Source organism: Sapajus apella, unplaced genomic scaffold, assembly GCF_009761245.1.
Source record: "Sapajus apella isolate SASKATOON/1434 unplaced genomic scaffold, GSC_monkey_1.0 scaffold94, whole genome shotgun sequence".
Classification (NCBI taxonomy): domain Eukaryota; kingdom Metazoa; phylum Chordata; class Mammalia; order Primates; family Cebidae; genus Sapajus; species Sapajus apella.
In genome coordinates, this window is record NW_022437034.1 from 6546912 (window position 1) to 6562774 (window position 15863).

The window sequence follows — 15863 nt, forward strand, 5'->3', positions numbered from 1 at the left end:
CAGATTGCATCCCTGGTCACTGTCTCAGCTCCCACAGCTTATGCTTCCTGGGGGAGAGCATAGATAATCTGGGCACCCACCCACTCCCGCACTTACCCATGACCCACTCCCTCCCTCAGTCCAGGCAGCAGTGCCCTCTGCTGCGGCAGCCCTCCATCCATCCTCGTCATTCAGAGGCCTCTGAAAGTATGCCTGTCAATATAATGCACAGCCTGTTGAGGGGAAGTGACATTTTGAATAGTGGACACTTCTCCGGGAGCATTCATCCTAGGTCAGCCTCATGATAAATAAATACATTTGGCATTCGAAGTCAGCAGGCGGGATACAGGGACCGGAACACAAGCACAGATGCATACACCATAAGGCTGAGTTGATGGGGTGGATGTAGGATGTGACAGAAAGGGAAAGAGGGAAGGCCCCACAAGCAGATTTTGGGGGCAATTTATTCCCTTTCTTCCTGGTACCTCCAGGGAACACAGGAAGCAAAAGATGCTACAATTTCCCTTTATTCCTGAACCACAAAAGGGTCCCTGTTTCCTGTCACCCCGTCTGTTCCTCACCTGTGTCTCTCCACACCCTCTAAACCCCAGTCCTGATCTTAATTTCCCCTAACAGTGCCCTAAACAAAGTATTTATAAGGCTTACTGTGTTTGTCTTCCCGTTCCTATTAATAAAGTCTGGGAATGTAGAAAAGAAATATGGGCGGGTGACAGGATTTTTAATGGTGCCTCACCTTAAATGCATTTTAAAATATGTAAATCAATAAAAAAATTATTTGTAATAGCAGCCTAAGAGTGCTGGTTAGCCTGGCGCGGAGTGAAATGCATGCTACAAGCCCTATTACCATACATCCTGGGAGCTGTAGTTAGGATTAATCTGTCAAAGGGGATGGTTTAGTGTTGATGAATATGACATGTGACCATTAACGATGTTGATTTTATCTCCCGAGATTAGCATGATTTACTTCGGATGGATAATAATGTCATTTGCTTGATGCAGTAGATCTGTTTACGAGCTGATTAAATTGTAAGGCCTTGCCTCATTTCATGCTATTTGGTTTACAGCTTCATTACCACAATCACAAAAGCTGGGGAAATGTCCCACATTCCATGTCACAATAAATCACTGCTTCATGTTGCTGGGATGGATTTTAGCAGTTCTGCCCAGCACAGACCATTCTTGGCTCCCCACTAATCTGTGATCCAGAATACATTAGGTGGATCTTCAGGAACACTGGCATGAGAGGGGACAGGAATCCTCTTGGATCTTTTAATTGAGTGAGATTAAGGAAGTCCTTGAGTAATTAGCTGTAACAAATTACCTTATTATTTAGACAGTGAAGTCACTGTTTTTGTTGCAGGGATGATTACCATAAATACGCAGAAAAGTGACACTCGAGGCACCAGAAGGAAGCCTGGACGCAAATTTCATTTTTGCCCTGCGACGCTTTGTTGTTGGAGAGAGGCCGTCTGAATCCAGGTAGGGTGGGAGGGGGTGCGTACCACACACCCACAGCATGGCCTGCTCAGCACCTCTGGGTGAGAAGTGGCTGAAGTGGAGGAAAGTGAATGCCTGGTAACACGGATTAGAAGAGACGTGTGTGAACTAGACCTGTTCACTCTATCCAACCCTGTGCCCAGACTGATCTGGCAGTAGGGCCTCTCGGTTCAGTTCATGAGGGAGGAGGAGGGACCACAGAAATGGAAAAGGCAGGGCCACTTACCCCTTGGAAGACTGGGGAGGCAGATTGAACACAGGCCTGAAATGACTGTCTCCATTCCTAGAACACTTAACAGGTTTAGAGCTCTATCATCTGTCAGATCCTGTTCTCCCCAGGTGCATCACCCTGGGAGGTTGGGACTACTATTCTCATCCTATGTTATAGAGGAGGAAACTGAGGCTCAGGGAGCAACATGCCCAAGGTCAAAGAGCCAGTCAGCTACGGAGCTGGAGTTTGAACCCAGGCAAGGGCCCTGGAGCTCGGCACCTATCTATATGCCACTGAAGCAGGCTCTAATGACTCAGGGTGAGGAGGGCACATTTTCAGGATTTTTGCTTCTGACTCCAGAATTAAAGCCCGTAACCCTGAATGGGCCCCGTCTGGGAAGGATTTAGGATCAGCAATAATGAGGAGCACTGAGGCCAGGTCTCGAGTGGAAACTTTAGTAAGGTTTTGCAGTGAGCAAAATCGAAGAGGATTTGAAACTTTGCATCTTTAAGACTTGGCCTTTGGAAATAGAAAGCAATCATTTCAAAGAGAAAAGGTAGCTTCTCTGCATCTCAGCTCAGAATGTCCTTAAGATACCAAGAGATAAAGGGGAAACAATGTGGCCACTGAAAATTCTGCAGAAGAGGTAATACGGTAATACTGTTTCAAAGCTCCATGCAGTTTTACCTCTGAACTTGAGACTTGGCCCTCAAGTGCTTGTACCCACTAACAAGAACCCATGATGGTCCCCTTAGACAGTGGCCATACAGAACTGCATGATGCATTCACTGGAATTATTCAGTGCAGCTGAAATGATTGTTTCTTTATGAAAATCCCACACGCCCACTCCAACCTGGAAAGAAATCCAGGCCCTCCAATCTGAATTCCTTCTTTTTCCTGTAATGAAACCCTGATTTGTAATTGATTTTAACAAAATAAAGACTACATTATCCAGCCTCTCTTGTAGCTAGGTGGGTCATGTGACCAAATTCTGGCCAATAAGATGTAAGAGGAACTGTCATGCCAACTTCTGGGATGTGCGTGTGTTTGTTTTCATTTTGTTTTGAGACAGTGTCTTGCTCTGTTGCCTAGGCTGAAGTACAGTGCCACCATCGCAGCTCACTGCAGCCTCAACCTCCCAGGATGAAGCAATCCTCTCCCTCAACCTCTCTAGTAGCCAGGAATACAGGCACACACCACTATGTCTAGCTAATTTTTTTTGGTAATTTTTGTAGAGATGAGATCTCACTATGTTGCCCAGCCTTCCAAAGTTCTGGTCTTGCAGGTATGAACCACTGTGCGTGGCCTGGGATGTGTTCTTAAAGGGAAGGGATACACTTTTCTCTTCTTCTTCCTGTTGGCTGAGAGGCAGATGTGATAGCTGGTACTTATGCAGCCACTATGGACCATGTGAAGAGGATAGCGGAGCAACAAAATAGAAGAACTTTGAGTCTCTGATAACTTTATGGATTTGCTATGCCAATCCTGGGCTGTCTGCCTCCAGGTTTCAACTGTGTGTATGAATGTGTGTGCGGTGGGGGAACAAATAGAAAATGAGAATCATTTTCATTTTCTGTCACTTGCCACAGAACCTAATTCTCTCTCTCTTTTTTTTTTTTTTTTTTTTTTGAGATAAGGTCTCACTTGGTGGCTCAGGCTGGAGTGCAGTGGTGCGATCTCAGCTCACTGCAACCTCTGCTTCTTGGGTACAAGTGATTCTCCCATCTCAACCTCCCAAGTAGCTGAGACTACAGGCATGAGCTGCCATGCTTGACTAATTTTTGTATTGTTTTGGTAGAGACAGGCCAACATTTACCATGTTGGCCAGGCGAGTCTCGAACTCTTGGCCTCAAGTGATCCACTTGCCTTGGCCTCCCCAAGTGCTGGGATTACAGGCATGAGCCACCGTGCCCAGACTACAGAACCTAATTCTAATAAACAAGCTCATAACTCAGTTTGGCCATGAGCCAAAATGGTGGTATGCAAAGACTCCCTTGAAGTGTGAGGAAGTCATACATTTTTTTTCATGTTTCAGTGGTATGTTTATTAAACAAATGCTCATGACAGATTTTCACAACAGTAACAAATGTTATTTCATAACATCAAATCTTCCTTAATAAGGAGAAAATGACAACAACAGCAAGGCTGATGGATCTGGATTATTTTTCATGTTTTCTTGAGGTAAAACCAGCGTCCTCACTTGTTTTCCTCTATGTCTTCATGTTGGAGACTATTTCCATTCTCTTTACCTCCTCTCAGGCTATGTGTCCATGGAAAGTAGCTTGTATTTTAACAGCAGCAACCTCTTCTCTTTCCTTATCTTCCTCAGAAGAGTCTAAGATGGTGACTGGTGTCTCTTCCTCCTCCCTAGCTATTGGAGACTTTTCTTGTTTAGGATCATATTTATCAGGTGGTTCTTGATCCTCCAATGCATGATTGTTGTAGAAGCGGTCTTCTCCCTGAGTCCCCCATTCTGCTGGATCAAAGGTGGTTTTCTCTAGAAAGCTCTCAAAATGTGCTGCTGCAAAAGCTGTATATTATCCGGCTGCTCTCTCAGAATCTCATGGGTCAACCCTTTAGGAAGACTCCCAAATCCTTGTGGAATTCAGTAGTGGGTGTTGGAGAATGGATCAGACATCCTCTTGGTAAGAACTGCCTATGGAGATTCCTCTTTCTCTGGGAGCTGGTGCCACCGGTACAGCTTATTTCCTCCTCTGACCCCGTGTTCTAGTGTTGCGTGAGGAGGAACTAAGCTGGACTGGAGCGCTCTCTTCCAGGGAAATACAGGGCCAGCACTGGCCAGCTTGCATCCTTCTTGCTGATATCTGCTTTTCTTCCCCTAGGCTTCCTAACACACTGTTCTGGATTCTCTGGTTGAAGGTTCAGCTGTGGCTGCAGCTCTTGACTTGCTCTTGATGTCAGGACAGGGTTGGAAATTCCAGGGGTCCATGGTCCTCATCATGTAACCTGGGGGAAGGTGGGGCTTTTACACATGAGTCTTTGTGATTTTTCGTGAATGAATTCTTTCCCATTACCAGCACATACCTTGCAGCCTCTTGACAGAGCACCCACCCATCTAGGGCTGGGGCAAGCTCTATTCTAGGGTGCTCCTCAGCCCCCATTCCTCCTGGTGTCTGCCACAGGTCCAATTCTCTTCTAAGACTCCAGCTTCTCCTGCCCAAGCTGCCCCCACTTCTGCTTTCTTTTCTGAAATTATAGGACCTCCAGGGTCTCCCAGGGCAGAGGTCATCCCATGTATTGATGGCTGCTGTCTCTGCTCCTCATATCCCAGCATTTCCTGAGCTCTGTGGGCCTCCCAGTCATACTCTTACCAGGCAATCTCAGAGTCTCTTTGTGACTCAGCTGCTCAGTCTTCTGATCACTTAGTCACTTAATCAGCTCTTCACTTGTGAAGTCAACTAACCACTCACATGCGTGGGCCCTTGGCCAGGTGCTCAGATACCTCTCACTCAGCCATTTTATTTGCTGTCTGTTCATTGATCAGCCATTCACTGAACATGAATGAGGCAGCCCTGTGCTAAGTTAGTGGGGATAAAGAGACACCAGGTACAAACCCTGTCCTCAGCCTGGGGAGCTGCAGGTCTGTCCATCAGTCATTGGTTTGGCAATCGGTTGGCTGTTTAATTGATCTATTGGTCAATCAGCATGCCAGCTATTTGATCAATGGCCAGACCCTTGCCCTGGCAGGCACTAGTCCTTGTGCTGAAGTCTCAGGGTGTAGTTGACAGCCCATTCTTCAGAGGAGATTAGGAAACTCCATAGCCTCTAGGAGGAGGTGCTCTGGAGCTGTGATGGAAGTTTAGGACCACTCTGGTTCCTGTGGGGACTGGAAGCCCTGTGGGGCTGGTTCCCAAGGCAGGCCTCTGCTCAGGTGCTGGGAGATGTGGGGCAGGGACGCGGTCTGCTCTTCGTGGTGGGTGCTCCTGTCTGAGAACACTGAGGGCCCTGGATTCTAGTCCCCCTTTCTCCCGCCCTCCTGGTGATGGTGCAGACACACACACAGACACACACACACTCACACAGATAATCTCACACATGCACACACAGACTCACACAACACACATAAACCCACGAACTCACATGTATGATCACATACAAATTCACAAACATGGACATACACACTCATACACACTCTCCCATATGGACCCACACAGGCACAAGCATACACTCATACACACATAGAGTGTCACTTGGGCTTGTCCAAAGGTAGGTGTATCCCCCATCACAGCCAGGCCCCCACAGATGGCCCCATGCCACACTCAGACATAGGCCGAGTAGCACTCTTACATCAAGGCAAGTGCCACAAAGACACACCTCCCCTGCCACATCCTCATTCCTAGCCCCGGGCCAGGTAGCTACCCAGCTAGGCCCCTAGAAAGGACACAGCCCTGCAGTCCAGCACCCAAATGATGCTCTGACCATGCAGCCCTGCGTACCTCCCCAAAGTCCCCACCTGGCTGGGGGCATGCTCAGAGTTTGAGGAACCCTGAGACCCTGTACGGGGGCCACATTCCCTCTTAAGCCAGTTTTCCTCTGAGGTCTCTTGTCCCCACAGGACATGGTGCCTGTGGCCACCTCCCCAGCCTCAGCCCCCTGGGCCTGCCCACTGGTCTCAGAATCTTCCTCGCTGACCTTCATCCCTCTGCCTCTCCAATTCTGATGTTGTTCCTCATACAGATACTCAAAAGGAACTCGGCGACCTTTCTGTCCTTGGTGCTGGGACCTCATGCTGTCCTCCTACTTCTCTGCCACCAGACCACCCCTCTCAGGATGAGGGATGTCCTTTTGAGGGGGTTTCCTGTGGGGCCACTCCAAGGACAGAACCTAGGGAGGTGGCCATTGTGGGGACCCAGAGGCCCACCAGGGCAGCGAGCTGAGAACTAGGAAAATGGATAGTGGGATGGGCTACAGCTGGAGAAGGGCCAAGCAGGAGACATACAAAGAGGTCACCCAGGTCACCCTCTTCTGTATGGCTGGGAGCATTCTCTTGGGTTGGGAAGAGAGCCAGTCTCAGTTATCTACTGCTAAATGAAAAAGAGTCTCAAATCAAGGGGCTTAAAAACACGCCCAACTTTTACTTTGTTGAAAAATTAGCAATTTGGGTGAGGCTTAGTAGGGAGGGCTCATCTTGCTCCTCTGCATCTTGGTCAGCTGGGGCAGCCCAAAGGCTGGGCCGGGAGTTGTCTGAGCCTCGTTCACACAAGTGGCTGGCAGTTGACACTGCTCTTGCCTGGGGCTTCAGCTGGGGCTGTTGGCCAGAACACTCCCACATGGCCCGTCCTGTGGCTGCATGGCTTCCTCACAGCATGGTGACTGGGTCCCAGGGGTGTGCATTTCCAGAGGAAGCTGTATCACCAGTTACAGTTAAGATTTGGAAGTTCCATAGCATCACTTCCACTCCAACCCTGGCCAGATTCATGGGAATAGAACACAGACCCCATCTGTCAAGGAAGGAGCACCAGCTCCATAGTGTGAGAAGAATATATGGGATGGGATATATCGGTGGCACCAAATGATTGGAAAACACAACTGGCAGAATGACTATTCTTCATAAGCCTCCCTCATCCTCAGCCTCCACCCTTACTCCAGCTTTTTTCTTCTGTTTTTTTCTCCTTGGGTACACATCACTCACACCCTAGGTTTCAGCTTTCTCTTCTCTGTATACAATTCACAAATTTACAGCTCTAGCCCTGACCCGATGCAGGCTTTAGAAACTCAAGTCATACAAACTCCATCTCCCTGCCAAAGCCTGCTCTCCCTCTAGAATTTCTTCCAGGTACCCAGTCATGGGTTCTACTTCATCCATTCCCCCATTTCCCCTGGCACATGGAACAATGAGAGACTGGAGATGAAGCCAGAAACATTTCAGCCAGACTCTCTTGCAGCTGGGTGTAGCCATGTGACTATGAGCAACTTCTTTCTCACTTGTTTGAAAGGACACTGCACGCTGCTTTTTCCCTCTACCCTTCAGTGGCTGGAATATGCCCAGATTTGATTACAAGAATGAGCACAATATCCTAGGGGACAAAGGAGCACCTAGGTGGAAGGAACCTGGGCCCCTGAATGACATCATGAAGCAGAGTAGTCACAGAGACCATTACCTGAGAGAGAAACTTCTTTCTGTTTTAAGTCCCTGTATTTGTTTTACCATTGTGTAGACCAATACCTGAGTCTAAATATCTCAGGATCTTCTTCACCTTCCTGCTGTCCATTCCAGCTCAGCCATTCACCAAGTACAGTCCATTCATTCTACCTCCTCACTGCCCCCTGGAACTGTCCTTGCTTTGCCCGTCCTGCAGCTTCTCCTTTGCTTCCAGCTCTCACTTTCTCCTCTTAACCACAAGACCTCCACATTGGTTTCTTTATCTCCAGTCTCTCATTGCTCCATCCTATAATGTTCCTTCTCTGCTCAAAGACCTCCAATGGCTCCCTACTGCTTACTGAAGAACAAGACACCATCTTTCCTGCTTCCATCCCTTTGATCCTGCTGGTCCTTCCTCCTGGATCTCCAAATCTGCCATTTTCTAGCCATCAAGTATCTACTCATCATCCAAGCCCAGATCAAGTGCTGCCTCCTCCCTGATAACTTTCACATGTTCCCATTGGAGTTAATCCTGGGCCCCCACTGATTATATCCTTCATTACAGCCTGCCTTAAGGCAACAGCTGTCTCCATGACTTACTAGACTGGACAGTAAGTTATTTGAGGGCAGAGACCATGTCCTGGTCATCTTCCCATTGTCTCCATGCCTAGGTTAATGCTATGTATGCAGCAGGTGCTCAATATGTGCTTGCCATTGAACACTTTCCATGGCTGGGGGCTCATAACTCTGGGCACTGGTTTTGCCACATGTGGTCAAGTTTGTCTTCCCTATTGCCTTGATGGCTTCCCCAGAGAATACTGAAGTAGGCGAGGGGGGCTGTCCTCCTCACACTTCCCTGGGGCCTGGGGAAGGAGCAGCTGCGGACATTCTGTTTGCTCTGAGTGCAGAATCCTGAGTGGAAGTGCACAGGTTTTATTGGCAAGGGCTTTAGAATGAGACAGACCTGGCTTTGAATTTCAGCCCCACCACTTGTTAGCTGTGGGACTTCAGGCATATTGCTTAACCTCTCTGAGTCTCAGTTTTTTCTTTTGTAGTTCTTTATCTCCCAGCGTTCTTGTAAGAATGTAAAAAGATAATGTCGAGAAAGTGCTACGTACAGCATTTGGTATAAATGAAGTGCTTGCTAAATGGTATCAATGATCATAATCCAATTTCTTTCCTGATACTCTGCCTGGTAAGAGTGCATAAGGGCAGGTTTCATGCTAGACCTGGTCCACTGGAATCCTTGCCGTCAGATGGAGGTTTCTCTATGGACAAAGGTCAGAGGATGTGCATTGTCACAACTTAGTCTAGTTAGGGTTGGGTTTTGCTGGGTGCTCCCAGAAAGTGGAAGAGAGGGAGCAGCGCTTGTTTCCAGTGGGGTGAGGGTGTGGGGCTGGCTGTTTCCTAACCCCAAAGTGGCTGGGTTAAAACAGACCTGGCTGGCAGGTACCAATAGCCAAGGGTACAATGTCAGGGGTAAGATCTGGCAGACTTCAGGGGCTTCTAGGTAGCCAAAGACTCTCTGGATCTGATGGACTGCTAGAATCATCCACAGTGCTCAGTTTCCTCTGGTGTAAAGAATCTGGATCTATGTGGGAAAAGAGGTCCAGGACCTCACATGAGCAGGCTTGGTGTCCAGCAGAAGAGAGGTACTAGGGCAGTTGGCAGTGGCCCACATAAAGTGGGGTCAGAGAGGAAGATTATACTCCCCCTAAATACTCTACATATACAAGCAGACCATATACAAGTCCTCCTCACTGGCAGGGAGGGGCCACTGATTCCTGGCCTGGGTAGCAGGTTGCAGCTGTTTGGACTAGAACAGGTGAGGCCAGTGGCGAGCTGGTAAATGGTGAAAAAGCAGTTCTTTGGTGGGGGGAGACTTTCATTTGTAGCACTTGCCCGTTGCTGTGGTGTAAATACTCCCACCATGGCTGACTTCAAGCTACTAACACGACATTGCCGAGTGAGGAGTTGGGAGGAGATGTGCACAGTTGGCTCTTGGGAGCCGGTAGGAACTGATTCCAGCACACCACTGGGTGGGTGGGGTCTGACACCTGTGTTTGGGAGAAAGACAGGTTTCTGTGGCTTCAGTGTACAGAGAAGTAAAAGTCACTATACAGTATAGCAAAGAGAGGAAGGCACAAAAGTAATAGACCCTGGAGTCTGATACCCTATAACAAATCCCAGATCTGCTATTTCTTGGTTGTGTGGTTTTGGGCAAGTCACTTTAACCTCTCTGTGCCTCAGTTTCCCCACCCATAAAGTGGGGCTAATGATAGTGCCTCCTTCATAGGGTTCCAGTGAGGTTGCACAAGTGTACACTGGTCTGTAGTGGGTTGACAGAAATGTTATTTATTACAGTTGATCACAGAGTAGTTGGAATGTCCCATTGGTCAGAATAATTTAGAAAGGAAAGCCCAGGGCCCCTCAGGGCATGTCCAAAGGCCTTGCTCTTTTTATCTTTAACATCTTGGATTTTCTTCAAGGTCAAGGATCTAAAATCTACAGGCCCATGAACTATGTGAAATTAAGTTTCCCACATTGAGCATGTGGACTCATTTCTGTGAAGAGGGGCCACGGCTTCCAATATACTGTAAAAAAAGTTGTGGTTTCTGCATCCTTCCCTCAACCCACAAAAGGCTTAAGAACTGCTGATGCGGCATATGTAGAATTCCTACATCCTGGGAATTGCCCATTTGCCCTGGCAGGGTTTTGGAGGAAAGGAGATGTTTGTAAAGTAAATGAAAGAAAAATGGCAGAGATGGAGAGACACACAGAGAGTCAGCCGAGAACTCTGAGATGTCTCTTCCATGTTGAGACCTAAGGCTGGAGGAAACTTCCGGCAATGAAGCAACCAAAAGGCTCACATTCAGGCTCAGTGCCCCTCCTGGTTTCTGCATTTTCCTTACTCCCTCTAGTTTCCCAGGAGTCTCCTCTTCTCTTCTCCAAGTCTCCCTCTCCTCCCAGTGCCCTCGTGGACCCAACATAGGTGTCCCCTGGGCTACCTCTTTATATATATAGAGAGAGAGGCAAGGTTAAAACTCACTCACATGGGCTGGGCACAGTGGCTCATGTCTAATCCCAGCTCTTTGGGAGGCCAAGGTGGGCAGATCACTTGAGGTCAGGAGCTAGAGACCAGCCTGGCCAACATGGCGAAACCCTGACTCTACTAAAAATACAAAAATTAGCTGGGCATGGTGGTGCATGCCTGTAATTCCAGCTACTCAGGGGGCTGGGGCAGGAGTATCGCTGGAAACTGGGGAGGTTGCAGTGATTAGTGCCACTGCACTCCAGCCTGGGCGACAAAACAAGACTCCATCACAAACAAAACAAAACTTGCTCACATTTTGCTATGATTCAGTGAGATCATCTGCCTTCTTTTTGGTTGGGTTTTGTTTCTTTCAGGTTTCTGTAGTTACACTGTAATTACTTAAGGCAGGATCTGCCTCCATTTTGGGTTGGAGGCTGTGTTCAGTTTTTTTTTTTTTTTTTTTAATCAGTAACATGGAGGCAGGTGGCAGGTAAGTTTAATATGCTACTGCCTTTCCACCCAGCTTTGCTTTTGTCCTTTTTTCTTCTTCCTCTTTATTTCCACCTCCCTTTCCTGGTATTCTTTTTCTTCCTCCTTCCCTCCTCCTCTTCTTTCTTTTTCTTCCCTTCTCCTCCTCCTCTTCCTTCCCCTCCTTCTCTTCTTCCTTTTCCTTCTCCTCCTTCTTCATCCCTCCTCTCCCTCCTCTTCCTCCTTCTTCTCCTCAGGACCAAAATAAACAGGTCTCTAACCAAAGTTCTTTATGGGAATAAAAATTACTTTTCACAAATCCAGCTCTACATCATTGCGTTGTACGTTGATAGGCACCATCAACTGAATTGCACTAACTCTGAATTACAACTTCTAAGGGCCTCTCCAGTAGCACCCCTGTCCACTTCAACAAGAATTTGTGTTTAAAAGGTAGAAGTCACCATCCTGTGACCCACCGAAGGTTGGCAACAAGAGGGCTCTCTCTTGACTCTGGTTCTGGGTGACCCCTCTTGCGGGGTGAAGGGGAGTTGCCAATATTCTATTCCTACTTCCATCCTTCCCGCTTCTCTTAGTAACAAAGTTCTTTGTGTTAGTCAGCTTGGGCTGCCAGACAAAATATCACAGACTGAGAGGCTTAAACAACAGAAATTTATTCTCACAGTTCTGGAGGCTAGAAGTCCAAGATCAAGGTGCTGGCTGATTCTGTTTCTGGTGAGCGCGCTCCACCCGGCTTGAAGACGGCTGCCTCCTTACAGGGTCTTTCCTCTGTGCCTCGTGGCTGGCGTCTCTTCCTTTTCTTAGAAGGCCACGGATTCTCTCAGATTAGGTTCTACCTTTATGACGTCATTTAGCTTCACCTCCCTAAAGGCCCTATTTCCAAATATAGTTACACGAGGGTGTAGAGCTTCAAATGAATTTTTGGGGGCACACATTTCAGTCCACAGCAGCTTTGAGTTTATCTGAGGCAGCAGGCAGTGTGCCCAGCTGAACATGACACTTCCCAGCCTCTCTTACAGCTAAGTGTGGCCAAGTGACTAAACTCTACACAATGAGGTGCAGGCTGAGGAGCCGTATGGCTACCAGGAAGACCCATTCAAAGGGAGAGGGTCCTTTTTACCTCTTGTTTCTTTTCCTGTGGTTTGGAATGAGCTGATGGTGCCTGGGCTCAAGCGGCCTTCATGGATTCAGAGATGATGTAGGAGGAAAGCTTTCTGGGCTGGCAGAACTGAAGACAGGAGAGCCTTGGGTTCCTGGTGACAGAGGGCTACCCTCATCCTGGACTGCTCACTTCCAGTCTGGGAGAATATCTGTCTTCCATAAGCCACTATTTAGGGGTCTTTGTTATCATCAGCAAATGCTATTTCCAGCTGATGCACGGAAGCTCACCTGGCCCTGACTTTTGAGCTTTAGGCAAAGACATTCAAAGTTCCTCTAAGGCCACTGCTCCTTTTTCTCCTACCCTCCCTTCTTTGGAAGCATAATTTTATCCAAGAGTGCCTGATTCATGTGCATTTGTCCTCCCTTTGTCTTTTTTTTTTCCCTCTGCTTTCTCCTCTCTCCCTCCCTCTCCTCTTTCCTTCCTTTTCCCTCCCTCCTTCCTTCTAATATTTAGTGAACACCTACTATGTTCCAGGTACAATGCTAGCTGCTATTATTCGAAATATGTATAGGAGATAATATCTTCTCCCCAGTAACCCAGAATCCAGGCTTTCTGGACAATATAAAAAGATATGATGGCAGGATACAGCAAAGGAAAGGGCATAAAATCCGATAAAAAGGGTCTGGGGGACTTCCAGAAGGAGGTCACACTTGGCCTGAGATCTAAAGTAGAACTTTTGAGTTGCTGGTAACAAGGAAAAGGAGGTGGAGGACAAAATCCCAGGCGCAGGGACCAGCACAGTGTCACATGGACATTTTATTTGGCGTTGTCACCTGTAAAATGGGGACAGTAATGGTCACATGAATAAATGAATGCAAGGACTAGTCAGTATGCAGTTCATGCTACTTTTTAATATTATTCTTGTTGGCAATGTGCTGTTCACCCATGGTATGCACAGCCCTGTATCAGTTTTGGAGACAAGCTTCACAGAGGACATGTGACTTACTTGTCTACGGTCACACAACTATTAAGAGGCACTGCTCAAAACCAAGTGTCCTGGTCCCTGGTACAGTGGCCTTTATACCTCTACCGTCCGCCTTTGCATTAAGTGCTGAGGGAACACAAAGTAAGGGAAAGATCAGTGTGTGGTGGGGGGAAAAATCTAGAGGGCTTCCTGGAAGAGGAGAGTATTGAGAGTGTTTTGGCAGAAAGGGAAAAAGGAATGCATTCCAGGGAAGGAGTACATGATGGGTGCCATCCACCAGGGTGTTGAGGGATGGGCTGAGGGGCTAGCCGGCTGGCAGAGGATTTGAACTCTGAAGACTGGTGAGACACAAGGTAGTTAGGCAAACAGAGGTCAGACCAGAGGATGAACCATGATTACAGGTACCCTGATAGCCAGGTAGTGGAATGAAGATCTAAGCCAGTGGGCCACAGGGAGCCATAGGAAGTTCTTGAGCAAGACAGCTGGTCACAATGAAATGAGACTTTGGGGAGAAAGGAAAGAAAGAAACAAACTTGTCTTTACTAAGAACCAGTACGAACTAGGCAGTAGGTTGGCCATTTTCAAATTTATTATTTCATTTGAGCTTCACAAAAACCCCATTAGGTTAGTATCAATGTGCCCATTTCATAGATGAGAAAACTGAGGTCAAGAGAGACTTAGCCTTAGATAAGAGTGGTGGAGCTAAAAGTTAGGTTAGACTGAACCCAGATCTGTGCTTTTTCCACTGCACCATGTGGCTTTATGCTGGTCTCACTCTCAGAATCTCTCTTGTACTGGGGGCATCCCAACCAAGGCATTTCATAGTGGGGCTCAAGTCTTTGCATAGCCCAGATACCCTTGGGCCTGACTCCGGGTCGTACTGGGCACAGAGGGCTTAGTACCCTTGGGATTTTTGGCAACACCCAGCACAGGGTAGGGTTAAGTGCTTGGCTTCCAGGTCTGACAGAAGTAGGTTCAAATCCCAGCTGTACTGTGCACGAACTGGAGAGCAATATGCTTTACCCCACCGAGCCTCAACCCAGGTGGGACAGCAGGATGAGGCCTGGATTGGAAGCCAGCCCAAGCATAGGTTGAAACCCTAGCTGGAAGTGACAAGCACTGAGGAGGTGAAATGACGTCTTTATAATTTCAAAATAATGAGCTGGAGGGGGTAGAGAGGAAATAAGGTTGCCCAAGAGCTGATCAGTGTTGAGGCTGGGTGATGGGTTTATGCGGTCCATTACATGATTCATTCTACTGCTCTGTTTGAAAATCTCCATTAAAAAATAGGCTGGGTGTGGTGGCTCACACCTGTAATCTGGCACTTCAGGAGGCTGAGGCAGGCAGATCTCTGAGGTCAGGAGTTTGAGACCAGCCTGGCCAACATGTTGAAACCCTGTCTCTTCTAAAAATAAAAAAAGTTAGCTGAGCATGGTGGTGCACGCCTGTAATTTTAGCTACATAGGAGACTGAGGTGGGAGAATCGCTTGAACCCAGGAGGTGAAGGTTGCAGTGAACTGAGATCAAGCCAATGCGCTCCGGCCTGGACGACAGGGCGAGACTCCATCTCAAAAAAAAAAAAAAAATAAATAAATAAAGAAAATCTCCATAAAAAATAATAGCAATAACACCAGAACTTTTTTGAAAACCGAGCAATGTTCACCAGACCCTCCCCTAGCTGGAACGGCACCTCTGGTTCCCAGGCACTGTTCTTCAAAACTTCATCAGGCAAGAGCAGCCAAGGTGAGAATCTCTGGTTATAGCCATCTCTCACTAGCTATGTGACCTCAAGCCAGTGTCTTTCTCCCACTGAGCCTCAGTTTCCTCATCTGAAAAATGGGGTGAAGATTCTTTTAAGTTCAGGGGTACAAGTGCAGGTTTGTTACATGGGTAGACTTTTGTCATGAAGGTATGTTGTACAGATTATTTCATCGCCCAGGTATTAAGCCTAGTAATGGAGTGACAATTCTAATGACCTCATGGAACTGTTGTGAAGTTTAAATGGGATGATATAGGGTCCCATGGGCTGGGCATAGCCCGTAACAGATGTGGGCAGGTCAGCCTGGGTTTTTCAGTCACTCTAAGCAACCACCAGGCCACTAGCCACATTTAGTGAGGAACCCTAAGCCATTATAGGCAGCAGAGGCCAGCAGATGGCCTGGCAGGGGATAGGTCCCACCTTCTGGGCAACTTTTATGAGTTTTCTGTGTAAGTCCTGTGCACTAACTGATTGCGCCACTGGAGCTCCAGTTTTATGAGTTTTCCAAAGCACATGAACTTCATCATCTAGCAGGGCTTTCTCTGCCTTTCCTCACTGCTTAAAGACTGAGCCCATCATTTTTCCTTCTCTTGTCTGCTGTCAGAGCATAATTATGTGCCACACATAACCAGGTGTGCCAGAGTCAGAGCAGGGAGGTGGCTTCTGTGGAAGCAGGGGTGAAAGTG

General features: G+C 47.6%; 1 long non-coding RNA gene and 1 pseudogene across 1 annotated transcript in view; one reads left to right on the forward strand and one right to left on the reverse strand.

The window, feature by feature from the left end:
* Window positions 1-3279, forward strand: part of LOC116535445 — a 44122-nt gene extending 40843 nt beyond the window's left edge. Inside the window, exon 6 of the long non-coding RNA XR_004262197.1 lies at window positions 1361-3279. This is a non-coding gene — a long non-coding RNA (uncharacterized LOC116535445). The remainder of the gene's footprint in view (window positions 1-1360) is intronic.
* A 446-nt stretch (window positions 3280-3725) lies between these two features.
* On the reverse strand, window positions 3726-4793 carry LOC116535446 (annotated as a pseudogene).
* Window positions 4794-15863: the final 11070 nt, after the last annotated feature.